The sequence below is a fragment of the Diaphorina citri genome, unplaced genomic scaffold, assembly GCF_000475195.1.
Source record: "Diaphorina citri unplaced genomic scaffold, Diaci psyllid genome assembly version 1.1 scaffold196, whole genome shotgun sequence".
Classification (NCBI taxonomy): domain Eukaryota; kingdom Metazoa; phylum Arthropoda; class Insecta; order Hemiptera; family Psyllidae; genus Diaphorina; species Diaphorina citri.
The window spans coordinates 181,851-209,079 of NW_007377633.1; the positions used below are offsets into that span (position 1 = coordinate 181,851).

The 27,229-nt window shown below is 34.4% G+C and overlaps 1 protein-coding gene across 3 annotated transcripts in view; it reads right to left on the reverse strand.

Annotated features, from left to right (window-relative positions):
- The window catches only part of LOC103505815 (TRIO and F-actin-binding protein), a 110,535-nt gene extending 88,937 nt beyond the window's left edge, over positions 1-21,598 (reverse strand). For 2 of the 3 annotated variants that reach the window (XM_026821045.1, XM_026821044.1), the window contains exon 1: positions 21,234-21,598. The gene's annotated coding sequence lies outside the window, so the exon portion shown is untranslated. Of the gene's footprint in view, positions 1-21,138; positions 21,161-21,233 lie in introns of those variants that run through there. The other variant, XM_026821046.1, reaches the window with a different exon arrangement.
- Between the last annotated feature and the right edge of the window lie 5,631 nt (positions 21,599-27,229).

Below are 27,229 nucleotides of genomic sequence, written 5' to 3' on the forward strand. Positions count from 1 at the left end.
GAAGTAACTAACTCCCTAATGTATCATCGAACACACAAAGCTCTCGGTAAAATTAGTGCCGCCTGTGGTACATTGCCCATTGATACCTACTCATATGAAGAGATTTCTTATGCAAAATCCGTGCCAATGAAACATTAAAATTTACATAGATCCAAGATTGTTGGCAAGAATGAAAAGTGTGTTTAATGAGAAGAAAATTCCATCTCACCTATAAAGTGTGGGAAAATATCAATTGTTGCCCGTACGCCTGCACGAGTGCTGGTTTTCCGCGTGGATTTATTGTCTCTTGATACATCGGCCTTCACTTATGATAATGGTAACTTACTTTCCGTGTCCGTGAGATATGGAAACCAACGCATAGTCTATTAGTCCGTCCTTCCTTTCATATTACAATAGTAATAAAAAGGTATAAGGGACGGACTATTGTATTCGCTTCGGTGTCGTCTGTCACTCTGTCATTCTGTCACTCTGTCTGTCACTCTGTCTGTTCCCATAGAAGGACATATCCAAACCTAGTCGACCTGTATATCAAATTAAAGGTCTTTTTACCAGGAACACGAAAATGGTGGTGCAAATTTTGTCGAGAGAACCATAAAGCCAAAAAACCAAAAAAACTGGTTTTGGGGGGATTTTTTTCACATTTTCTCACACAAATGGGCTCTGATCTTGAAATTTGTCGCGACGACCTATGAACTCAAAGCGAGAAAGTTTTAGATAACACTTCAGTCGATCATTTAAGACCGGTTTTAGCGTCACCTATGTTAAGCTACGCCGAGAAAGGCCAATAAATGGATGGGTGACTTAAACATTATATTGGAAATAAAGGGAGTAAGCTACGCCGAGCAAGGCCAATAAATGGATGGGTGACTTAAACCTTATATTGGCAATAAAGGGAGAACGGGCTCTAGTCTTGATTTTAAATCATTACATAAAAGTAAAATAAAAAAATCAAATCGAGAATGATAATAAACTGAATATTAAACAAATCAGACATGAAAGTAAAATCGAAAAATCAAATCAAGAATAATAATAAACTGAATATTAGTCAAATTAGGTAGGTACATAGGTGCTGATTTTCTCTAATCACGATCGAATAAACTACGGGCTAAAAAAATCCCGGAGGGACGGGCCCAGCTTGTTGTCTCTTGATACATCGGCCTTCACTTATGATAATGGTAACTTACTTTCCGTGTCCGTGAGATATGGAAACCAACGCATAGTCTATTGATAGCAAATTAAAACCCTCTCTATTGAACTAAGTAAATTCCTATAGCATGCAGCTAAATGGGTGTGCATCACATCAAATTATCATATTCACCAGATCATACTATGCTTCTTCAAGTGAACTTTCATGATCATTACAGAGAAAATGATGAGGACAAACAAACAGTTGACCCAAGCATTACAATACATCACACAGCAACTCATAACTCAAAGGATTCACCAGATAATCGAAAGAATCTGAGCCACCTTTACCTCGGTTACATAAACTTGGCATTTAAATCTGAAGATATGCTGGAAACTATTGATGTAACACCACAACTTGTTAAGTATAATCTGCTCAACAGAACCAATATTACACTCACCATCAGTACAACCAATAGAACCACATACTCACAGACTCACACCTACAAAAGCCTTTAGGCCAATTCACGCACCAATATGAGCCATCTTGAGCGGGTTTAAGTCTTTTATCACTAGGTGTATGATTGTATACAACTGTGACCAAACATTTTTCATTTCAATAATGCATGGCGTCTGCTTTACAAGACGCCTGACAGATTTCATTCCCAATTCTGCAAAAGACTACCAAAACTATTATACGTGCTTTGAACAGCCAAACTTGACCTCTGGGTTTCACCCGAAGCGAGTGTCTTAAATCACAAGGAAGTCTTACAAAGTTATTCCAAAGGATTATCTCAGAACTCAACAACACCTACACAACCAGGTAGTTTAAGCTTTTTTTAATCCAAAGTCCTGGTCGGTATATGAAGCTCTAACTAAATAACAATCAGATATTATAACATAGGATACTCATAACCTGCAACATAAGACCCATATATTGATCAGCCCATTACTCGTATTTACGAGAAAAACAGTTTCACTCTTATGAAAGGCTAATATTTGCCCCAAGTCCTGATTTTCTTACAACGGTCCTACAGTCCTACTTCAAAGAAAAGTAAAAATACGTAATAAAAACTAAAGTTTTTTTCTGATTCCCCATTACTCGTATTTACGAGAAAAACAGTTTCACTCTTATGAAAGGCTAATATTTGCCCCAAGTCCTGATTTTCTTACAACGGTCCTGACCTTAGCAGTCATCAGATAAATCCTAGGAATCAATCTTATGATCTTTGGTTATTATAAAACCGATAGGGTTATAACTGGTATAAAGAATGAAATTATGGAAGAAGTAATACTGTAATACAGACTGGAATAAAGAAAGCAGACCATGTGATGCCAAGTTCTTAGACCACGGTATATTCTCTAATTGATTACTCCTTTTCTTTGGCTTTGTTTTGTTTAATTACTCTTCTGCCAAAGACTGGAATAAAGAAAGCAGACCACGTGATGCCAAGTTCTTAGACCACGGTATATTCTCTAATTGATTACTCCTTTTCTTTGGCTTTGTTTTGTTTAATTACTCTTCTGCCAAGAGTGAACGAATCTGTTATATCGTGCAGGTTGCATATTTCAGTGGCGATGTTACTAGAAATCAAATTGGAAAGAACTTTGTAAGTATTGTATTGATATCTGTCATGGTGCATTCCAATGGTACAGATATTTAGTGAGTCAGAAATTTTAGTCAAGTTAATCTATTAGTCTCTAATGCAGTAAGAAGGCACGAGTTCATTTGTGTTGGCATGGGCATGGGTATGGGTTTTGTGAACATCAAGTTAGGTATAATACCCATGTTATAGGTAGACAATGGAAAATTTTCCCAACTAATTAACCTAGAGACAAGAGACCCAGATAGTTTTTTTTTTTACAATTGCCTGTCCGGCTGTCTCAGATGAATTAATCTAACAGTTCATATTTCATGGCAACAATAGAATTTGATCTCAAAATGACAAATTTAATATCACAGGCATAAGGTTCAGAGAGGAAATATCTGCTTGGATTTTCTCATGAAATGTAGGTAGAAAATGAATTGATAGACCTACCTACATTAACTCTACTCGAGTATCTATTCTATTCGTACACTAACAGTCTAAAGCACTACTTATGTACATAATATGCCTACATCTATTTCTAAAGTAACTTTCTTAGCCTCGGATGTGAAGAGGCCACTGAAAAATGTCCCACAGTTCAAGTCATCGCCAAAAAGTAGGTAAGTACTCAAGAACACCTAGATTCACTTGTCCAAGTGCTTTCTCCTTGCGAAACTTTCTTTGGTTTTTTCATTTCCCCACTAAATCATCAGGTTCTATTGTGTGTAAATATTTCTTTAGATGAGTAAATACATGAGTTATGTACATTTAAACGGTAAGTAAACTAGGCAGCGTCTTCAGTATCCCGGTGAAAACAAAGGAAAAAGATAAAGATAGACCAAAGGGGTAAAATTTTAAATAATATAATTCTTACGTCTCCCACCTTTTGTCATCTCAACCTTTTTATCAAAATTCTTAAATAGCCTTTGAGGAAGATTTGTTGTTGGCCTCACACAGTCATACAGCCATTTGAGGGAAACATTCAATAGCAGAAGTTAAATGATTCTGGTTTGCTGCTTTATTTCTTCAAATAATGTTTTCTTTTAATTGGCTGATAAGTAGGTCAATCGTTCCCCTACTTCTTTTCAGCACTTTATAATACGAATAAGGGAATCAGGATATTCTTTGTGGCAAATTCTCGCGTTACTATGCTCAACCCACCGTGAAAACAATCGTCATAGTAATGAATTAAATATCTAAGGAGTGAAGAGGATAATTACAGAAATTATGATTAATCTTAGTATTAACACTTGTGGTAAAAACACTTGTGAGTTTTGATAGCCGGGAATAGGATTAGATGACATAGACAGAAAGAGCTACGTCATGAAAATATTGCAACTGGCATAACAGATGCTCAACCCACCGTGAAAACAATCGTCATAGTAATGAATTAAATATCTAAGGAGTGAAGAGGATAATTACAGAAATTATGATTAATTTTAGTATTAACACTTGTGGTAAAAGCACTTGTGAGTTTTGATAGCCGGGAATAGGATTAGATGACATAGACAGAAAGAGCTACGTCATGAAAATATTGCAACTGGCATAACAGAATAGATATTATTTTAACAGTAACATTATAATGTTTATGGATGCGATGTAGGTAAATTTAAATTTGTTAAAGGAACAACATCATCTGATCTACCTAGGAAGAGCAGTTTTCCATATTCGATTGATATAATATTAGGACTGACTTTACACTTTAATGTCACTTAATACCTATACAGTGGACTGTGTATTAAAATTCCCATTAATTTGGTCATTAATGATTGGTGATTTCAGACCGTCATCTCTGTTAGCTATGTATTTTAGATAATACATACTCGTATACCTATGTGTATTATCTAAATAATCTAAAACAATACCATCTTATTAGTAAGGAAGTGACCTTTCACATTTACACATCGATACATCCGTTAATTTTCTACTAATAGGCACATAATTTATTTCAACTTCAAACAGAACTTTTTCTGTTAATTTCAAATGGGAAGATGACTTTAATGTCACTTAATATACGTACAGTGGACTGTGTATTGAAATTCCCATTAATTTGGTCATCAATGATTGGTGATTTCAGACCGTCATCTCTGTTAGCTATGTATTTTAGATAATACATATACCTATGTGTATTATCTAAAACAATACCATCTTATTAGTAAGGAAGTGACCTTTCACATTTACAAATCGATACATCCGTTAATTTTCTACTAATAGGCACATAATTTATTTCAACTTCAAACAGAACTTTTTCTGTTAATTTCAAATGGGAAGAGAGCGTGTTTTTATCGGAACAAGTGTGAGTATTGGAATACCCGTGAGTTATGCTTATGAGAGTAATATCTTTACATTCTAATAGAGATAAGTAGGTACCCACCTATATGAAGGCGAACGCAAGAAAAAAACCTGCCACAATCCAACAATTTTATAAAGATCGAAGCGTGCGCATTATTTCTTTTTAAATTTTGAAATTTCGTCCAATAAAGATCTAACCTTTGACCCGAGCGACCTGACGAACATTAAACTTAAGTATAGCGCCTGCGGTCCCACTCGATAATCATCAGAGTACCTACGATTGTTTCTACCCAAAAACAAAGAAAAAGTTCTTCAAAGAAGAATTTTGCTTTCATCTGCGCGGAATAATCAAATACAGATGGATTACAGAAGATCCTATAATAGACAGGTAGATAGTCAGGCCAGACACAAGAGGGAGAATAGAGGGGTCGAAGAGTATTTCTAGTAACATTATGCTGGAAAAATATCTATCATTTATCAGACGCTTTATAAAAGGGTTCAATTTCTTTATAAAAAGGGTTCAGGACCGGCTGCAACCTCTCTCTCAAGTAGGTGTAGAGAAAACCATCAGAAAAACATTTCTTAAGAAAATGAATGACAAGAGCCATGGATACAGCACCTAAAACCATGTAAAAATATCTATCATTTATCAGACGCTTTATAAAAGGGTTCAATTTCTTTATAAAAAGGGTTCAGGACCGGCAACCTCTCTCTCAAGTAGGTGTAGAGAAAACCATCAGAAAAACATTTCTTAAGAAAATGAATGACAAGAGCCATGGATACAGCACCAATAGGTAGGTATCTAAGAATGAAGCTTACAAGAGCATCTTTGATTCCAGAACGTCGGTGATATGTTTAGAGGGAATTTGGGAGTAAAGAGTAGTCTTTGTAGGAATTACCTACGTTTAATATTGGCTCTCGCGGATTAGGTTTTCCCGCAGTTTTTCTTCGTCGAGACAGAGGCATATCAGTACAATCAAAAAGAGGAAACAAAAGTAACAATCAAAACTTCCTTTTGGTTGTTTTCCTCTTTTAGCTGCAACTTCACACATGTCATGTCACCTCAAAGCCCAGAAACTTTTTTTAGCTGAAACTCCACAAACTAATAAAACTTCGAGCAAAACTGTTTTACGGGGTTTAGCGGATTTCGAACGCAATTTCACGTCTTCAGACAGTTGTCCATACACGGTGGGTTTTTTGTCAGCTCTGTGTGATACACTGATACATTCCTAGGATGTATCATGTCCAATTGTCCATGATTAATTCACCGGGTATGGAGTTGATATTCAAAGGTGGCTTGAAAAAGTTCATACTGGATATTTGGATCAGTAGACTATACGTTAATTTCCTTGAGGTCTCACTTCTCTGTGTGTCTTCTGGTGACCATACCAAGAGGTCATTTTGCGGTCACATGAGAGAATTGGGTTCTTGGTCAGTTTTGGGTTACGGTCTTTGGGTATCACTTCCTGCTAGAGGTTCCTAGATGTGAGTTCTACGAGTGACTAATGTAGGTGTTTCGTTAGGTTCCTAATACTTCTGCCAAGTTTTCATAATGGTAATGGAATTTTTGGCACGATAATTAACTTGGCGCTTGTAACTCTGACACCTACTTGCATTGCAGTGGGTATTGTGTGTCTGGCTTGAAGATAATATGGCCGAATCATCTTTTCACATACTAGTATGATAAATGAACCTTTAGAAACTAAATTAATTAGGTCTGCGGAAATCATCTCATAGACCATATTTTGTGATATACGATCCAACATTCCTAGAGTCTCTTGAACTTTCTTCAACACTATTTTTACAGTCCAGTGTTAAAGTGAGTTACCTACTAACAAAACATCCTTATTCTTTTTTAGTGGATGTGCAAAAAATACCAATTCAGCTGTAGGCGGTTCAAGTGAATACATTCCTTTGTTTTAATACACCTACCTACGTGTTTTACTGCATGTTTTGCACAGCATGTTTTATTACATGCGAAAATGCAGGTTTTAATTGTTCGTCTTTAAGTATTAGAAATTAACTAAACAGTGCCATGGGAAAAACGAGAGGTAGTGATACGTTGAACCCGTATTAAGTATATATGCTTTACCTGGGCAGAGAATTTAACCCAGTGAAAGTAACGAGGCTGAAAATATGTAAAGTAAACAATAAAATAACGCACCTTACGTACTGACTGCTATTTGTACGTACTTAGTACTTCTTTTGTGCGATTTATTATGCTAATCCGTACATTTTCAAAATTGTTTGCATTTCGGTGCAAAGTAAACATGACAGAAAAGACAAAGTGAATAACTTTACGAATATTCATAAGGTGGAAAAATTGCGAGAACTTGCGAAATGTTTCTTGTATACCCTCAATGAATGATGGATCAATGATCACTTGAGTAAGTATGGGAAGATACTTAATATTTAAATTCCTAATGACCAGAATCACAATCCAAGTTTAAACTTGAACTTAACCAGTAATTAAAATATCATTGGTAAGTAAGGAGCTGGCTGAGTGACCCAATGAGCTACTGGTGAAGACTGAAGGTTCAAAGTCTTCTAATTGATAGTCTGCGGGGTTCACAGTTGAACATTACGAGAGGTTAGCGGATATTATAGAGGCAGGAGGCAAACAGTTAGAGGATATTGGCAAATTCCTTCGGCCAAACTGTCCGATAGGTATAATTTCAACGATGTCCTTTGATGTGTTTGTTAAGTTATGATCATAACTGCGATTCAACAATTTGCTGTAAGCAAAAACACACCCAAAAACAGTCCTCAATATCATTAACAAAAAACATGTTCAGTTAGCTATTTTTTGCCATAGCTTCCAAATTTAGCACAGACCAAAAGGGCACCTAATGAACTCATTGCTGAGGAACTAAAAAATGATAGCGGACATATTATTCATTGGGCATAGACGAAAAAAATCTGAACAGAAACAAACAAAACAAAAAAAAAAAAACTTGTTTTCAAAGTTTGGGTTAAATTACACGGCTGATATTATACGGTAGATAATGCACGTTCGAAATGAAACATACAAGTAATATACCTACCGACGATTTGGTAACTTTTCACTTTCTGGGTGCCAGTAAGGACTGGGAATTTGAAGTGAAGACAACACAAGAGAAGAAGCTTCGGAATATTAAGTTGTGTGTGTTGAGCTGATGGCTTGGTCTGTATAGAAGCGAGTGACTGAATCTTGGCTTTACAGAACAAGTTTCAAGTTTAAGAAGTTTGCTCACAGTGGCGAAGAAGACTGTGAGGTTAAGAACCGTTTGAAGGAATTCGTACGAAAGACTGGGAATTTGAAGTGAAGACAACACAAGACAAGAAGCTTCGGAATATTAAGTTGTGTGTGTTGAGCTGATAGCTTGGTCTGTGTAGAAGCGAGTGACTGAATCTTGGCTCTACAGAACAAGTTTCAAGTTTAAGAAGTTTGCTCACAGTGGCGAAGAAGACTGTGAGGTTAAGAACCGTTTGAAGGAATTCGTACGAAAAATAGCCAAGTCGTGGTTGCAGGGAGAAAATGAATTCATTATTTGATTTTGGTCTCCCAAATTTAGGTAAATTTTTCATGTCTAGCATTTAGCTAATTGTAATAACTTTACTAGGACCAAGCAAGAGTAAATCTCAAGAAGATCAACAATCTACGCCTCTGTTTTCAAGACTCATTCAACTAAAAGACTGGAGAAGTACCAAGCAAAGAACTTGGAATATAGTGGTATGCAGTGAGCTACAGACGCTACAGTGTACCACATTGAAAATGACTTAAATTGATTCAGGCGACTTGTAAATTCCATAATTGTTATGATACTTGTCACTTATTTGGAATATGGGTACCTGTGTGTGAGTAGACGTTATAATTTAATCTTAAACAAAAGGTCAGGAAGCAATGGCTGACCGGGAAATGAGAGTGAAATATTGCGTTCACTGTTGGAATCCCTTAAATTGGGCCTGAACAACCAGCGGGCGCGCGGTTAGTAGCAATTGGAACTATTTGAATTATGTGAAGATTAGAACCAAGAACTAAAGTTACTACAAATGTGACCGTCAAAATCTGTTGCAAAGTATCTTTAATTCAGGCAATAATGGATTGAGGAAAAATGAGCAATTATTATAAAGTCTAGAACAACCAGCAAGCGCGCTGTTAGTAGCAATTGGAACTATTTGAATTATGTGAAGATCAGAACCAAGAACTAAAGTTACCACAAATGTGACCGTCAAAATCTGTTGCAAAGTATCTTTAATTCAGGCAATAATGGATTGAGGAAAAATGAGCAATTATTATAAAGTCTTCGGCTTCTTTATTACCCGAGACTTCATTTGCATTCAAAATGATCATGACCGCTCTGGGTAGGTAAGGGTTGACGTCCACTGACCTTAAAATAAGGTCACCTAAACTTTTGGATTAGTAGGTACGGGGGTTACATGCCAACATGCCATTTATTTTGAATAATGGGTTGGATGCAAAGTTACCCTGAATTGCTCATCATCAAATGAAGGAACGTTTTAGTTTGTACCTTTAGCACTCGTTAGTGAATTGTTAGAGTAAATTTAAATTTTTTTTATCTTAATTTCTGAAGAATCTAAAGCCTCAATTTTTGGAACACATTACGATTATAAACTTTGGACCTAGATTCAATTTGTTACCGTTTAAACACAACATTTCTTCTTTAATTTCTACTGGTAGGTATCTATCTTCAGGTTAAACATTCTTTCAGTTTCAGACACAGCAAGTTCTAGTCGGATATTCCCAAATGCGGTCAGCAAACATATTTTTCAACTCCAAACGAACAAGTTTGAAGGCATATCAAAAAGTCGAGACACTGAAATATCTATAGCTATCTAACAAGTTTCCAGTTTTTTATTCGTTCCTTATTTCTAAATGAAACAAGAAAGAAAAGAACAGGTAGATAGAGCCTCCTACCTGTTCAAAGTATAAATCATACTCGCTTATTTCTAGCTTTGGCCTTGATCTTTTCCTTGGAGCTTCAGGCAAATTAAATTACAGCACACTGAAGTTCCCTTTGTGTCGAGGACTGGGAGAAACGCCAACTTTAGATACCTACTAACCTGAGAGAGAGAGAGAGAGACCTTTCGGTACAGTTTACTTTTCAGTGATATCATGCATTTGAAGCTTGGATTTCGTGACGAAATTTGGAAGAGTTTTTATCAATGTCATCTCAACCTTTTTATCAAAATTCTTAAATAGCCTTTGAGGAAGATTTGGTGTTGGCCTCATACAGTCATACAGCCATTTGAGGGAAACATTCAATAACACAAGTTAAATGATTCTGATGGTTTTCTGCTTTATTTCTTCAAATAATGTTTTCTTTTAATTGGCTGATAAGTAGGTCAATCATTCCCCTACTTCTTTTCAGCACTTTATAATACGAATAAGGGAATCAGGATATTCTTTGTGGCAAATTCTCGCGTTACTATGCTCAACCGTTCCTAATACTTGTGCTGAATACGATATGAGCCAGAAATTTAGTGACTTACTACTACTGTATGCTGTTATAAATGTACTTTTATCAATCAAATGCCACAATAATTAGCAGTGTGCCCGCGCTTCAAAATGAACCCTTTACACCGGTAAGCGATCCCGTGACTTCACTATGTCCGATAACGGCAATTTTTCTGGTCTGTACTTTTCAAGCATTTTAGGAGGGAATCTGACACTTCTAGTCGCTTTTTACGACAGATAGTAATTTTTCATTCACAAAATTCTTTATTATGTTTAAAGACACCTACCTACGTGTTTTACTGCATGTTTTGCACAACATGTTTTATTACATGCGAAAATGCAGGTTTTAATTGTTCATCTTTAAGTATTAGAAATTAACTAAAGAGTGCCATGGGAAAAACGAGAGGTAGTGATACGTTGAACCCGTATTAAGTATATGCTTTACCTGGGCAGAGAATTTAACCCAGTGAAAGTAACGAGGCTGAAAATATGTAAAGTAAACAATAAAATAACGCACCTTACCTTCAGGCAAATTAAATTACAGAACACTGAAGTCCCCTTTGTGTCGAGGACTGGGAGAAACGCCAACTTTAGATACCTACTAACCTGAGAGAGAGAGAGAGACCTTTCGGTACAGTTTACTTTTCAGTGATATCATGCATTTGAAGCTTGGATTTCGTGACGAAATTTGGAAGAATAACTAGGTCCTTACGTATTACACAGGGTTAGATGAAAATAAATTCTTTTCAATCAAATCGGTACCTAACGGAGAAGAAAGAAATCGATACGTAGGTAGGTGATATACGAGATATATTGGAGTATGCTCTTGCTTTAATAATGGAATTCTTCTTGGCGTTTCAAAAACAATAGAGATCTGGCACAGGGTTAATAAATTCTTTTCAATCAAATCGGTACCTAACGGAGAAGAAAGAAATCGATACATAGGTAGGTGATATACGAGATATATTGGAGTATGCTCTTGCTTTAATAATGGAATTCTTCTTGGCGTTTCAAAAACAATAGAGATCTGGTAGACCATTATCTACTGTACGTATCTACCCACCAAGGCTCTGAAACTTTGAATGGTTAGTTATATTGTGTATGTAGCTAAAATTAATAATGTAATATTTATTGAAAGTGAGAAACTTTAACAAAAAAAATCATAAACTTATTGATAGCATTCTTTTTTGTTAAAGAAAACCATTCAAAATTCAGTTTTGCCCTCCTAGTCCAATTTATGTTTCAACCGACATGTAATGGATTTTTATTATCTTTGAGGCAAAAAATTGACCAACATATAAAATTAAAATAAATAAATAAAACTTTATTTAGGTACTCGCAGTTACCTACTATCTTTCATTCACATCTTAGGTAGGTACCTATTCTTGAGTTATTTTTGTGAAATGGGATTAGCAGATTACTTCATTTACTTGTATTAATTTGCCAAATTTAATAATATCAGTATTTGGTCTATTATTTCAAGGTGTATTTCTGTGTACGAGACATTCTGTGTACAGAAAGCATGGAGAACTGAAATGGTAAACACTCAAAGTAAAAGAAAGGTAACCACAATGAAGATTCCTGTATTTTAAACAGAGAATTCATAGTTTATTTTGAATAATGGGTTGGATGCAAAGTTACCCTGAATTGCTCATCATCAAATGAAGGAAGGTTTTAGTTTGTACCTTTAGCACTCGTTAGTGAATTGTTAGAGTAAATTTAAATTTTTTTATCTTAATTTCTGAAGAATCTAAAGCCTCAATTTTTGGAACACATTACGAATCTAAACTTTGGACCTAGATTCAATTTGTTACCGTTTAAACACAACATTTCTTCTTTAATTTCTACTGGTAGGTATCTATCTTCAGGTTAGGTATTATGAGCTTTACCAATGGATTCTATATCATTGAGGTATTTACTGGTAGACTGGCCCAATTTCACGTGAAATCTTATATTATAAGAACGAGATCCATTCACATTTCACACACTGATCGCTCTATCTCTAGAACCACAACACCTACAAAGCTGAAACTTCAGGTTAAACATTCTTTCAGTTTCAGACACAGCAAGTTCTAGTCGGATATTCCCAAATGCGGTCAGCAAACATATTTTTCAACTCCAAACGAACAAGTTTGAAGGCATATCAAAAAGTCGAGACACTGAAATATCTATAGCTATCTAACAAGTTTCCAGTTTTTTATTCGTTCCTTATTTCTAAATGAAACAAGAAAGAAAAGAACAGGTAGATAGAGCCTCCTACCTGGGTATCTAACAAGTTTCCAGTTTTTTATTCGTTCCTTATTTCTAAATGAAACAAGAAAGAAAAGAACAGGTAGATAGAGCCTCCTACCTGTGTCTCTTGCATTTGAAACCAGGTGGTCAAAAAGGTCAGTAGTTGCCAATGGGTGAATAAAACATCTGCGATCTTTCTATTATTTAGAACATTTAGAGTAAATCACTGAAACCCCAGAACATCCCATAATCCCTGATTTCAATTCTATACCTGATCTTTAACTTTAACTGCACATTTTACCCAAATTTAGGTGAATATCCCAACGGTCAAAAATGGTACAGAGAAAAGGGAGTAAATTTAATGATTGACATTAAAATTAAAAATGTTCCAAAATAACATTAAGAGAGTGTAAGAAAATATTAAATTTGGTAATATAATTATATGCAGCTAGTTATATTTAAACTTGTAGTTATTTTAATTACTAATCTTCCTGGATAGGATTAAAGAGTTTGTTTGTAGAAGTGATCCCTAAAAAAATTACAGGAGAAAACTTTCCTTTCAATTATAAAGAGGAAAGGTCCAAGAAAAGGTCAAGTTTGTGCTGATACAAGAAGACCATCTGTCAGTCCCCTCACCTCCTTCGAAATCTATTTCCACTGGAAAATTAAAAATGTTCCAAAATAACATTGAGAGAGTGTAAGAAAATATTAAATTTGGTAATATAATTATATGCAGCTAGTTTTATTTAAACTTGTAGTTATTTTAATTACTAATCTTCCTGGATAGGATTAAAGAGTTTGTTTGAAGAAGTGATCCCTAAAAAATTACAGAAGAAAACTTTCCTTTCAATTATAAAGAGGAAAGGTCCAAGAAAAGGTCAAGTTTGTGCTGATACAAGAAGACCATCTGTCAGTCCCCTTCTAGGTCCAATCAATATGAGATGAGATTGATTTCTGATATGATTTCTGTATTAATTCAGTGGTTTACCAGTGGAATGATGAAACGATACCTAGTGGAAATTGAATTGCCAACCAAACAGACTGTCACTCGCTATCAAATTCTATTTATATTGCTAGTAAATTTGTATTTACAGATAGGTAAATTAACTAGATATGACTAGATCTTACGTATGACTTTACGTCGATTGATTCAATGAAGATACGTCCAAGATTAATATTCTCGTAGGTGAATATAATCAAAAAGAACATTTTGTTTCAACCGAATCTGTAAAATATGAGTAGGTAGCTAAGGGTTTAATGATAAGAAATTAAAATGTGTTGAATCTCCTCCGTTCTTTTGATGTTCAAATTCCTCTGAATTCAAAGAGGCTCATTATGTTCTCGGTAGCTCTGTTGTATTTTAATGATAAGTAGCTATGGGTTTAATGATAAGAAATTAAAATGTGTTTAATCTCCTCCGTTCTTTTGATGTTCAAATTCCTCTGAATTCAAAGAGGCTCATTATGTTCTCGGTAGCTCTGTTGTATTTTAATGATAATATTTAAATTGTTCACTTTGTTTAGAAAATTTAATTCTTTAATTACCATAAAAATGTTGTTGGTATTTGGTCTATTATTTCAAGGTGTATTTCTGTGTACGAGACATTCTGTGTAGGTACAGAGAGCATGGAGAACTGAAATGGTAAACACTCAAAGTAAAAGAAAGGTAACCACAATGAAGATTCCTGTATTTTAAACAGAGAATTCATAGAGTAAACATGACAGAAAAGACAAAGTGAATAACTTTACGAACATTTATAAGGTGGAAAAATTGCGAGAACTTGCCGAATGTTTCTTGTATACCCTCAATGAATGATGAATCAATGATCACTTGAGTAAGTATGGGAAGATACTTAATATTTAAATTCCTAATGACCAGAATCACAATCCAAGTTTAAAATTGAACTTACATCCCTATTTTTGAACAAAATTATGGCTCCCAAGTAGCAATGAAGCATCCATTCCAAAAATCTGATTGGCCAAGATTAACTTCAATCAGAGTTTTTTTTAATAATAAATAAGATGTTAGTGCCAATCAGCATTTAATTTCTTTCTTTACAACACAATTACACAACTTAATATTTTACCAACATGTGAACAAGCATGAAAAATGTCACTTTTCCTCTCTCTCAATCAAATATCAAGCAGAAACGAAAAGAAAGAAAAACAACCTCGACACATCTGATTGGCATTTGTGTACCTACTTCGTCAAAAATTACGTGAACATTAAAATCATACAAATAATAATAATAATAATAATAATAATGAAAACATTGTACTGTTAGTTGATCTGATATGGGACCTAGCCAAGATGGCGAGAGCCAAGGGTAATTTATTTTATTTGAACAGCTGTCCTCGGAGTGATGTCAAAACCCAGACGTGTACTTAGAAATCAATTCACAACACAATTACATAACCTAATATTTTACCAACATGTGAACAAGCATGAAAAATGTCACTTTTCCTCTCTCTCAATCAAATATCAAGCAGAAAAGAAAAGAAAGAAAAACAACCTCGACACATCTGATTGGCATTTGTGTACCTACTTCGTCAAAAATTACGTGAACATTAAAATCATACAAATAATAATAATAAAAACATTGTACTGTTAGTTGATCTGATATGGGACCTAGCCATAATGGCGAGAGCCAAGGGTAATTTATTTTATTTGAACAGCTGTCCTCGGAGTGATGTCAAAACCCAGACGTGTACTTAGAAATCAATTCATCTTATAGCAGAACAATATCGAATGTCAAATCTGGCGTAGGGGTGGAACAGTAAAAGGTGTTGTATGTTCTCAAATTCATACTATTCATAATACGTATTATTAGGAACACTACAATGAATGCTTTGGCTCGTGCTATACAGTTATTCATAAAATTTGTACTGACTAGTGACAATTAGGTACAAGAGCTCTGACTGATTTATTTAGATTTGAAAGAATCTGTCTGATTTCAATTGATTGGTCTAAAGAAGAATCTGCCATTAATGCATCAATCAATTAGCGAAGTCGGAGCGCTTTACGAAGTCGGAGTTGGCTTAAATTCTGGATTGAACTGGGTGTTAAGTATAGCCCTATCCTAGATCGATCTCAACTCTGATTTAGTAAATCCCGCTCTTCATAAGTTCCTCGATCTTTGTCCATATTGTCCATAAAATGAACAGGAATTCAGGTGCAGTAGCTATTTGGCAACGTAGGTAAAATGAAAAAATTGGGCTCGCAAATTGATCATGACTATTATGAGCTTTACCATGGGATTCTATATCATTGAGGTATTTACTGGTAGACTGGCCCAATTTCACGTGAAATATCTCATAATGTCTCTTGCATTTGAAACCAGGTGGTCAAAAAGGTCAGCAGTTGCCAATGGGTGAATAAAACATCTGCGATCTTTCTATTATTTAGAACATTTAGAGTAAATCACTGAAACCCCAGAACATCCCATAGAATTCATAGAGTGTTTATTTTAGGAAATAGAATCTCCGGTTTAGATTTAGAAGTTTGAAGTATTCTCACGGGCTTCAGGATTCATAGCAGGGTAGAAAAGCAATCAACTGACCCAGCAAAGCGTTTCAAAATCAAAAAATAATACATTTCCCATTTCCTCCTTCCTATTTGAACTTGGTTTAGCCCTAAAATTATTGTTTCATTTCTAAAAATAAATAATAAAACATTCTATTAATGAACCGATTTCTCAACTTTTTTCTGTATTTGAATAATAATTTTTAGTTGATTGCGTTTGAACCGGATTTAGAAGGCCGTACCTAAAAAATAAAATTTACCCATCCTTCTCTCAAGAAGCAAATGGGTTAGGTGATTAGGTGTTTTCATCATCACAAGGAAATGCAGCCTTGGACGTCAGGGAATCGTGTACAAAATTCAACTGCCTGGAAAATACTGGCGCCAGACGAGAAATGTCAACCTTGCCTGAGCGGGAAAAAGACAAGACAACCATTCGAAATTCAGTTTTGCCCTCCTAGTCCAATTTATGTTTCAACCAACATGTAATGGATTTTTATTATCTTTGAGGCAAAAAAAATTGACCAACATAAAAATAAAATAAATAAATAAAACTTTATTTAGGTACTCGCAGTTACCTACCTATCTTTCATTCACATCTTAGGTACCTATTCTTGAGTTATTTTTGTGAAATGGGATTAGCAGATTACTTCATTTACTTGTATTAATTTGCCAAATTTAATAATATCTTTAAATATAAAACAGGCATAAAAAAGTGACTTAACACGTTATACCTGAAAAAGAGTATGGTACGACTTTAAAGTAGGTATTTTGAATATGTACTAATACCTACCTACATCAGGAAATAAGTACTATTTTAATCCTTCAAAATATTAGCAATGGAGAAATCAATGTTTTTTTCAAACGTCTTCGGAACCATAACTTGTTCTCAAGACAAAACGAATCTAGGTAGTTTTCTTACTAACTTATATACGTCGTGTGTAGAAAGTATCTCGATAACGTAGGTACCTACCTAAATAATTTTCAATCTACTCCCTGAAAAGAGATCAAAAAATTATTCAAACTCAATTAATTAGGAAATATTTTTGCCTCCTGCCTACTAAATTAAAACATGTCCTGCTTCTTGAACTTTTTTCTTGGATTCATCCCTATTTGATTTTATTTCCACTTCTGGCTTCATTTTGACCTCCACACTCCATATTTTAAGAGTTCTCCAAACCACCAACTTTCAACTTCCAAGCTAAGAACATCTTTAAGTCCTTTAAAGTAGGTATTTTGAATATGTACTAATACCTACATCAGGAAATAAGTACTATTTTAATCCTTCAAAATATTAGCAATAGAGAAATCAATGTTTTTTCAAACGTCTTCGGAACCATAACTTGTTCTCAAGACAAAATGAATCTAGGTAGTTTTCTTACTAACTTATATACGTCGTGTGTAGAAAGTATCTCGATAACGTAGGTACCTACCTAAAGAATTTTCAATCTACTCCCTGAAAAGAGATCAAAAAATTATTCAAGCTCAATTAATTAGGAAGTATTTTTGCCTCCTACCTACTAAATTAAAACATGTCCTGCTTCTTGAACTTTTTTCTTGGATTCATCCCTATTTGATTTTATTTCCACTCCTGGCTTCATTTTGACCTCCACACTCCATATTTTAAGAGTTCTCCAAACCACCAACTTTCAACTTCCAAGCTAAGAACATCTTTAAGTTTGAATGAATGTGAAGATAATTCAAACATTGACTCAAATTACAGCTACTCGTACAATCGAAAGTGCTGTGGATAGTATACGCTAATAGTTTCTACCATAAAGTGTGCGTTTAACTCAAAGTACCACAACATGAACAGCTGCCTATCATCTGGAGATTTACTCTCTATCAAAAAATCATCAAATATGAAATAATATCTGAGGACAAGAGGTACATGGGTATCTAACACAGGATAGGTATCTAAGAATGAAGCTTACAAGAGCATCTTTGATTCCAGAACGTCGGTGATATCTTTAGAGGGAATTTGGGAGTAAAGAGTAGTTTTTGTAGGAATTACCTACGTCTAATATTGGCTCTCGCGGATTAGGCTTTCCCCCAGTTTTTCTTCGTCGAGACAGAGGCATATCAGTACAATCAAAAAGAGGAAACAAAGATAACTTCCTTTTGGTTGTTTCCCTATTTTAGCTGCAACTTCACACATGTCATGTCACCTCAAAGTCCAGAAAATTTTAGCTGAAACTCTACAAACTAATGAAATTTCAAGCAAAACTGTTTTACGGGGTTTAGCGGATTTCGAACGCAATTTCATGTCTTCAGACAGTTTTCCATACACTGTGGGTTTTTTGTCAGATACCTATGTGTGATACATTCCTAGGATGTATCATGTCCAATTGTCCATGATTAATTCACCGGGTATGGAGTTGATATTCAAAGGTGACTTGAAAAAGTCTTCACCGAATGGTGATGCCACTAATGGCAGAATAAAGAAGGTTTGTCTGTAGAAAATAGTGTGTCCTTTAGTCCTTTGCCTAAGCATTTGAAAATAGTAAATAGTGTAGAGTCCTTTGCCTTAGATTTTGAAATGGTGCAGTGTCCTTTTCACCGAATGGTGATGGCACTAATGGCAAAATAAAGAAGGTTTGTCTTTAGAAAACACTGTGTCCTTTAGTCCTTTGCCTAAGCATTTGAAAATAGTAAATAGTGTAGAGTCCTTTGCCTTAGATTTTGAAATGGTGCAGTGTCCTTAGTAGGTAAATTGATAAATTCTTTTAAATACAACGCACTGCAATACCGACAAAATCTCTAACTTAGCTACTTTCGGCTAAGCAGCCTTGCGACCTCTAAACGATTTGGTATTATTATTGTGGTGGTTAAGAAATTCGGGGAGTGAATTTCGTGAATACCTTAGAGCCTTAGACCTAGGTAGAATAGAATAGAATAGAATATACCCTGCTTATACTGCCAGAATGAGACTGAAAAGTCCCTTTACTCCCGCAGTCTAAGCAAGGTCTCATGTATTTGGTACAATATTTTCAAAAATAATTTACAATTAACTTTTGCCCATTTTAGTAATGCGTTATTAAAATACTCATCCGTTGAGCGGGTATCATCTCTCTCAAGTAGGTAATATACCTCCATTACCCAAGTAGTTAGGTTTTGTCATATACCTGACCAGTATCTAGTATCTACTCTACGAGACTTACTGGGATTGGTCGTTTTATTATGTTTATAAAATGTTTTACAATTTAGATGAACACGGATATGATGAATACCTATTGCATAGGACATCAACATTGTGTATAAACATGATGGACATTATGTCATCTCGAAATTTGACTAAAAGTGAAGGATGGTTTTATTCGATGGTTTTACTAAGACTAGTTGATGTACCTACCCTCCTTCTTGGAACTCTTCAAACTAAGGAAGTTTGTGGATAACATTGATAGTAAAATAATCTAATGCTACTAATGATTCGAAAGTGAGAAAGAGTATGAGAAAATAAAAGAAAGTAATAGAAAGAAAAAGATAGAGGGTAATAGGGTAATAAAAGGTAGAGAGATTTCAGGATGATTCAGGATCCTAATACGTATAGGTACTCGTATTTGATTTGAAAACCAGACATCTATTGACGTAAAGATCACAATAATTACTAAGGACACTAAAGTATTGGAACATTGGATGCTACAGAACAAGAACCTGAACTAAAGTTTGAAAAGATAGAGGGTAATAGGGTAATAAAAGGTAGAGAGATTTCAGGATGGTTCAGGATCCTAATACGTATAGGTACTCGTATTTGATTTGAAAACCAGACACCTATTGACGTAAAGATCACAATAATTACTAAGGACACTAAAGTATTGGAACATTGGATGCTACAGAACAAGAACCTGAACTAAAATTTATGAAACATAACGCTTCTTTTGATGGGAAGTTTAAAACTCATTAGACGTGTTAAACATCTTGAACCATAAACCACCTTCTCTCACAAGTCTTGTGATCCTTATCCTCTACTTAATCAGCACAATATGACTAACGTTTAATTCTTCGCCTAATTTTGGTGTTAATCCTCTTTCACCTATTAAATTTCTTTGATGACAGGTTTTTACGCGTCTGTTTTAAGTGGTCAAATAATTGTATTACTCCGCACTTATTTTACAACACGGAAGAGACTCTTCTAGTCTGTTTGTGACCGCAAAAAAAACCTTTAATAGCAATTATGCTGCTGTTAAACCTATTAAAGTCCGGTGGAAGAAATGGAAGGAGAGATTTGAAATCATTTAGTTTTCTTTCTTAAATGGGTATCTTGGATATTGATAGCTCTGGGACAAATAGGTTGAACTTTTAGTACAACACGGAAGAGACTTCTAGTCTGTTTGTGACCGCAAAAAAAACCTTTAATAGCAATTATTCTGCTGTTAAACCTATTAAAGTCCGGTGGAAGAAATAGAAGGAGAGATTTGAAATCATTTAGTTTTCTTTCTTAAATGGGTATCTTGGATATTGATAGCTCTGGGACAAATAGGTTGAACTTTTATGTGTTCTTACTAGAGCTTCTAGCATCTACAAATCCAAGTGTAAATAATAACTAACTCAAGTAAAATGACTGCCTCATAGACTGTAAAATGGAAAAGACTTTATTTAGATAGGTAGGTACCTATCTCTTTTATGGAATTACCTTCAAGTAATGTATCAAGATCAGGTAACGGTAGGTACTTACAGTAAAAACTTCAAGAAACTACCAAGATAATAAGAATTCTCTTGGCCCATTTTGTAAAGATTTAATTAAAACAAACGAAATTTAGCTCAGTCATTTTAAAGCTACAAAACGTAAACTTGAACCTGTCAATCCGTTATATTAGAACTTAAAACTAAACCTAAGAACTATCATTATCACTACCCAATAAAAAACCTACTAAAGTAAAACAAACTCAGGACTTTACAACAAATAAATAAAAAAATCAAACTTACCAAATAAATGGGAACAAAAGTTGAAAGTAAAAAAACCTACTAAAGTAAAACAAACTCAGGACTTTACAACAAATAAATAAAAAAATCAAACTTACCAAATAAATGGGAACAAAAGTTAATCCAATACAAGTAGATACCTATTTACACTAAATTGAACTTTCAATAAAAGTCAAATCAGAAAGAAGAAAAATTACGTCAAACCGGTTAAAAAATTACACACAATTCAAAACTTGGTTACATTTTAAAATAAATTCGATCGACCACTCGAAAAAACGGTCGTAAATTCGGAAAAAAAAAATACATTTAAAACGTGTCAAAAAATTATATTAAAAAAGCACAAATTGTTATTATTTTAAAAAATAAAATATTTAGATAAAACAATCCACATGGAAAACAACGAACGTATACACACTCTGAACTAAACTAAACCCTAAAACAAACTAAAGTTTAAACTCAGACCTCAGAAATATCCCAGACCCAGACTCGATAGAATATTATCTGACTCTGAACTAAGTCAAGCTAAATCCCGCTGGAAGTAATAGCTATAGCGGTATACACACGTTATAGAACTAAAGGTAGATAACTACTACCTACTCGTGACCAGAAATATAGAAGAACAATAGATAACTCTACATTTCATTAGATCTTTTCCCCCAATTCAAATCACCCTGAAATCCCTTCCTAGCTTCAGACCCTTCAGATTTTTCAAACCGTAAATCCTTACGAGCTGTGGTCTAGGACTCTAATAGGATATATTCGTAATTGATGGGAAGGTGGGTGTGGGATATTGTTTTTAAAAATTAATGTAGACTAATAGGTATGTTGTTTAATAAATTAGTGAGATTTGTGAATAATTTTACGAGATTTAGTTTGTATTCCCTTAATAATAAGTTAATCTAAAGGAAATATTCGTAATTGATGGGAAGGTGGGTGTGGGATATTGTTTTTAAAAATTAATGTAGACTAATATGTTGTTTAATAAATTAGTGAGATTTGTGAATAATTTTACGAGATTTAGTTTGTATTCCCTTAATAATAAGTTAATCTAAAGGAAAACAAATCTTGACCTATTCGCGACCTTAAACTAAAAGATCCAGATAAAATTTAACTGACCACTTAATTCAGTTCAACACGATATAACTTGTGTTAAAGTTTGAAGTCAATCAATGCAGGACTAAATACATTAAATGTGAATTCGTAGCTATTATAACACCGGTGTTTTAGACATCTCCACTAACGCAGTAACACTTCATACTCTGTGGTGCAGTTGGCGTCTCCACTAACACTTGAAATATGAATATTGCTTCATCTTTTACACTAAAAGATTCAGATAAAATTTAACTGACCACTTAATTCAGTTCAATACGATATAACTTGTGTTAAAGTTTGGAGTCAATCAATGCAGGACTAAATACATTACATGTTGTGAATTCGTAGCTATTATAACTCCGGTGTTTTAGGCATCTCCACTAACGCAGTAACACTTCATACTCTGTGGTGCAGTTGGCGTCTCCACTAACACTTGAAATATGAATATTGCTTCATCTTTCTGATTACAAATTGATTGTTTTTTCAAGTGCCTTTGGTTTGGTATGCCTTATACCAAGATAACAAAGGAAAATTTATTTACATAGGTAATAAGACTGATGGCATTATAACGCAATCACTTTTCAAATAGACAATCAAATCCTGCCTGATAAAACGACTTGGAATTTCGTAATAATATACTTATTGAAAACTTGATGGCATCTGCATATTGTTTTATTAGAAAAGCAATATTGTTATGTCTGTTACATAATTGAATTTGGAAAAGTTACATTTAAAACGTGTCAAAAAATTATATTAAAAAAGCACAAATTGTTATTATTTTTAAAAATAAAATATTTAGATAAAACAATCCACATGGAAAACAACGAACGTATACACACTCTGAGCTAAACTAAACCCTAAAACAAACTAAAGTTTAAACTCAGACCTCAGAAATATCCCAGACTCGATAGAATATTATCTGACTCTGAACTAAGTCAAGCTAAATCCCGCTGGAAATAATAGCTATAGCGGTATACACACGTTATAGAACTAAAGGTAGATAACTACTACCTACTCGTGGCCAGAAATATAGAAGAACAATAGATAACTCTACATTTCATTAGATCTTTCCCCCCAATTCAAATCACCCTGAAATCCCTTCCTAGCTTCAGACCCTTCAGATTTTTCAAACCGTAAATCCTTACGAGCTGTGGTCTAGGACTCTAATAGGATATATTCGTAATTGATGGGAAGGTGGGTGTGGGATATTGTTTTTAAAAATTAATGTAGACTAATAGGTATGTTGTTTAATAAATTAGTGAGATTTGTGAATAATTTTACGAGATTTAGTTTGTATTCCCTTAATAATAAGTTAATCTAAAGGAAAACAAATCTTGACCTATTCGCGACCTTAAACTAAAAGATCCAGATAAAATTTAACTGACCACTTAATTCAGTTCAACACGATATAACTTGTGTTAAAGTTTGAAGTCAATCAATGCAGGACTAAATACATTAAATGTGAATTCGTAGCTATTATAACACCGGTGTTTTAGACATCTCCACTAACGCAGTAACACTTCATACTCTGTGGTGCAGTTGGCGTCTCCACTAACACTTGAAATATGAATATTGCTTCATCTTTCTGATTACAAATTGATTGTTTTTTCAAGTGCCTTTGGTTTGGTATGCCTTATACCAAGATAACAAAGGAAAATTTATTTACATAGGTAATAAGAATGATGGCATAATAACGCAATCACTTTTCAAATAGACAATCAAATCCTGCCTGATAAAACGACTTGGAATTTCGTAATAATATAGGTACTTATTGAAAACTTGATGGCATCTGCATATTGTTTTATTAGAAAAGCAATATTGTTATGTCTGTTACATAATTGAATTTGGAAAAGTTAAAATTTACCCATCCTTCTCTCAAGAAGCAAATGGGTTAGGTGTTTTCTTCGTCACAAGGAAATGAAGCGTTGGACGTCAGGGAATCGTGTACAAAATTCAACTGCCTGGAAAATACTGGCGCCAGACGAGAAATGTCAACCTTGCCTGAGCGGGAAAAGGCAAAAAAGAAGCTTTAAATAGGTTAAAAACCCAGAGACAGTTTGCGATCCTCTCATCCATCCTCTCCCTCAAGGAAATATTTTTACGACTTCTGATGTGCTGTTTTGATTACTCATACCACAAGGCTCGAATGTTTTTATATAGTGGGGGGAAGACTCTGATGAGTTTTACAAAATAAAACATCCCTTCCTTGGCGTTTTTATTGAAAAAATTCTCCCTGATGAGACATCGCCACTCGTGCTAATTTTCGTCACATGAAGGACAAACGGAAAAGTTGAACTTGATCAGTTTGTCTTTAGAATTTGTTGTCCTTTTGTTTAGCGGGTTTAGCTTTCACCGAATTTGGAAAAGTAATTTCTACGCTTCAGCATTTCTTTCAACCGCAAGTTCATGAATCACACCACCGACTGGGGTAATGAAAATCATCGCCTTATGTGTTATGTGGCTTGAGAAAATCACAATCATATTTCGTTCTTTTCTACATGTTCCTATCTTCTCGAATATAGTACTCATAATTTTCTTATAGGATGCATACCTATTGATATAGGCAATATTTACTAGGTTGCTACACGTTAAAAGGACATACCAGTCGTCCCTTCCGCGTAGTACAAACGAGGATTTCTCTTCTGTGGGTGGTTTATAATGTCCCGCATTTCAAAGACTAGAACGATTTGACTTTTTGAGACAAATTCATTTAGAACAGTTAAATGGAGAAAGCCACCTATAAAGGTAGAAATACCTATAACAGCTGGTATTATCAATATTATTTACACTTTTATTGACTGAATTTGCATACATATAATTTACAATGAAAAAAGTCCATTCAATACGTTAACTTACAGGCAGAAACACTCTCACTTGCAAACAAGCGCCAGATCTTTGTTTTTTTCCTAACTTAGTCATGAGTGGGTGAATTCAATATTTCGTACCTATTGGCACAGTGTTTGGTCGTTTAGTGTATTATTATTTTGACTTACGCAAGGTAACGACTAACGGCTAACTGATTTAAAGCATAATTGCTGTTATCATTTGTTTCAAATGGAATAATAAACACAGCTTGGCTATTCTATGCAAGTACATTTTCAAACGACATGTTATTTGCCTAGGTAGGATGTTGATGTTGGGTTATCTTTTAACTTTGGAGTCAATATAATCTAATGGTGATAAGATACGGAGTTAATACAATGCTATTAATACCTACTCTTTTTTATTGTATTTCTTTAAAGCTAGCTGTTGTTGCTCTCCTGATAAAGTTACATTTTATTGCGTCCTCTCACACAAGTCCAATGTTCATATTATGCAAAATCTTAGCTCAGTAGATTCTAAAGTAAACCTATCATGGATCATGAGGGAATTGTGTTGGTGACAATGTGGGTAACATGGACTGGGACTCTTGTGACAAATAACCCTTCTACAATGAACATATTTTCTTGGTGTACTGAGACTATTTTCTAGTCCTAAGCTACGCTATGTAATACAATACATTATACAATGATAGAAACTTGCTTAAACTCCTGATATTATCGGCTCCTCAACTATTTGGAGCAAAGCACACCTTCATAAACTTAAACGAATTCAATAAATCAACATAATCCAAAATACTTATTATAGGTACGTTTGCAAAAAAAAAATATTGTGCTCGTTAATTCTCATATCCATCTGTTATGTAAAAGTATAGGTATTATGGTTGAAAAAAAAAGCTCAAAAGAAAGCTCATGCCAGGTTGGGCTAATCATAGCATTTGTTATTCGTACTTCAGAAGATATCAAACTCGAGATATCGTTAATGAATTACACCAGTTCCAAGTACAAGTACACATTATGCTTGTTTCCATTCAATCATAATCATAGACATTGATATAGAATTATGGGTGTAGTTTGTATGGACTTCGAAAAGTAAGGTGTATAAATACAGGGTGGACCGAAAAATAGTTAAATAAAATATCTGGATGGATGACTTTGTAACTTTGTTAGGGTTCAGGGTGAAATTGAAAATGAGAAAATAAGTTTTAGGTGCTTACAGAAGAAATTAGACTGTCAGGGAATTTGTAAAAGTTAAGGTCCATTTTCCTTTCGGAATTTCTCCTCTCTCGAAGCTCGTTTCCCCTTTTTCGGCGTGGTAGTACCTGTAACATAGGAAATCCAAGATGGCGCTCTATCGGAATCGGTTCCGTTTTCGAAAGAAAAATACAACTTTATTTTCCCAATTTCTATTTCAGTTGACTTTTTGTAACCACCCGCTATGGTTAGGTCTATAGACATTAGAGCTAGAGATAGTTAGGTGGGAGAACAAGGTGCTAGCTTGTCGATTTAATTTCATTACTAATAACAGAATTGATAATACTGCTGATACAAACTAATATTATACTAAATATAATGCACATGGAAATATATTCTGATTTCAATATACAGTGTGGTCCATTCCCATTCTAGAAGAGTTCAGGAGTACTTTGGGGTAGGTTTATAGTTATAACGAACACCCTGTATATAAAGTCTGCAAGCCTTTCGAGTCTGGGATGATTGAAAGTATGTAAGTCAAATTAATTTGTAAATTACTCACGAATTCCCCAGTTTTGCCCAAATCTAATTCTGACGAGAATGTTGCCAAATCTTTCACCTTTTCCTTGTTGTTTTTTTTTTTTTTTTTTTTTTTTTTAGGCAGTCCTCGTGAATTTCGTGAATACCTTAGAGCCTTAGACCTAGGTAGGTATGTTTTTTGCCCATTTAAGTAATGCGTTATTAAAATACTTGAGCGGGTATCATCTCTCTCAAGTGGGTAATATACCTCCATTACCCAAGTAGTTAGGTTTTGTCATATACCTGACCAGTATCTAGTATCTACTCTACGAGACTTACTGGAATTGGTCGTTTTATTATGTTTATAAAATGTTTTACAATTTAGATGAACACGGATATGATGAATATTGCATAGGACATCAACATTGTGTATAAACATGATGGACATTATGTCATCTCGAAATTTGACT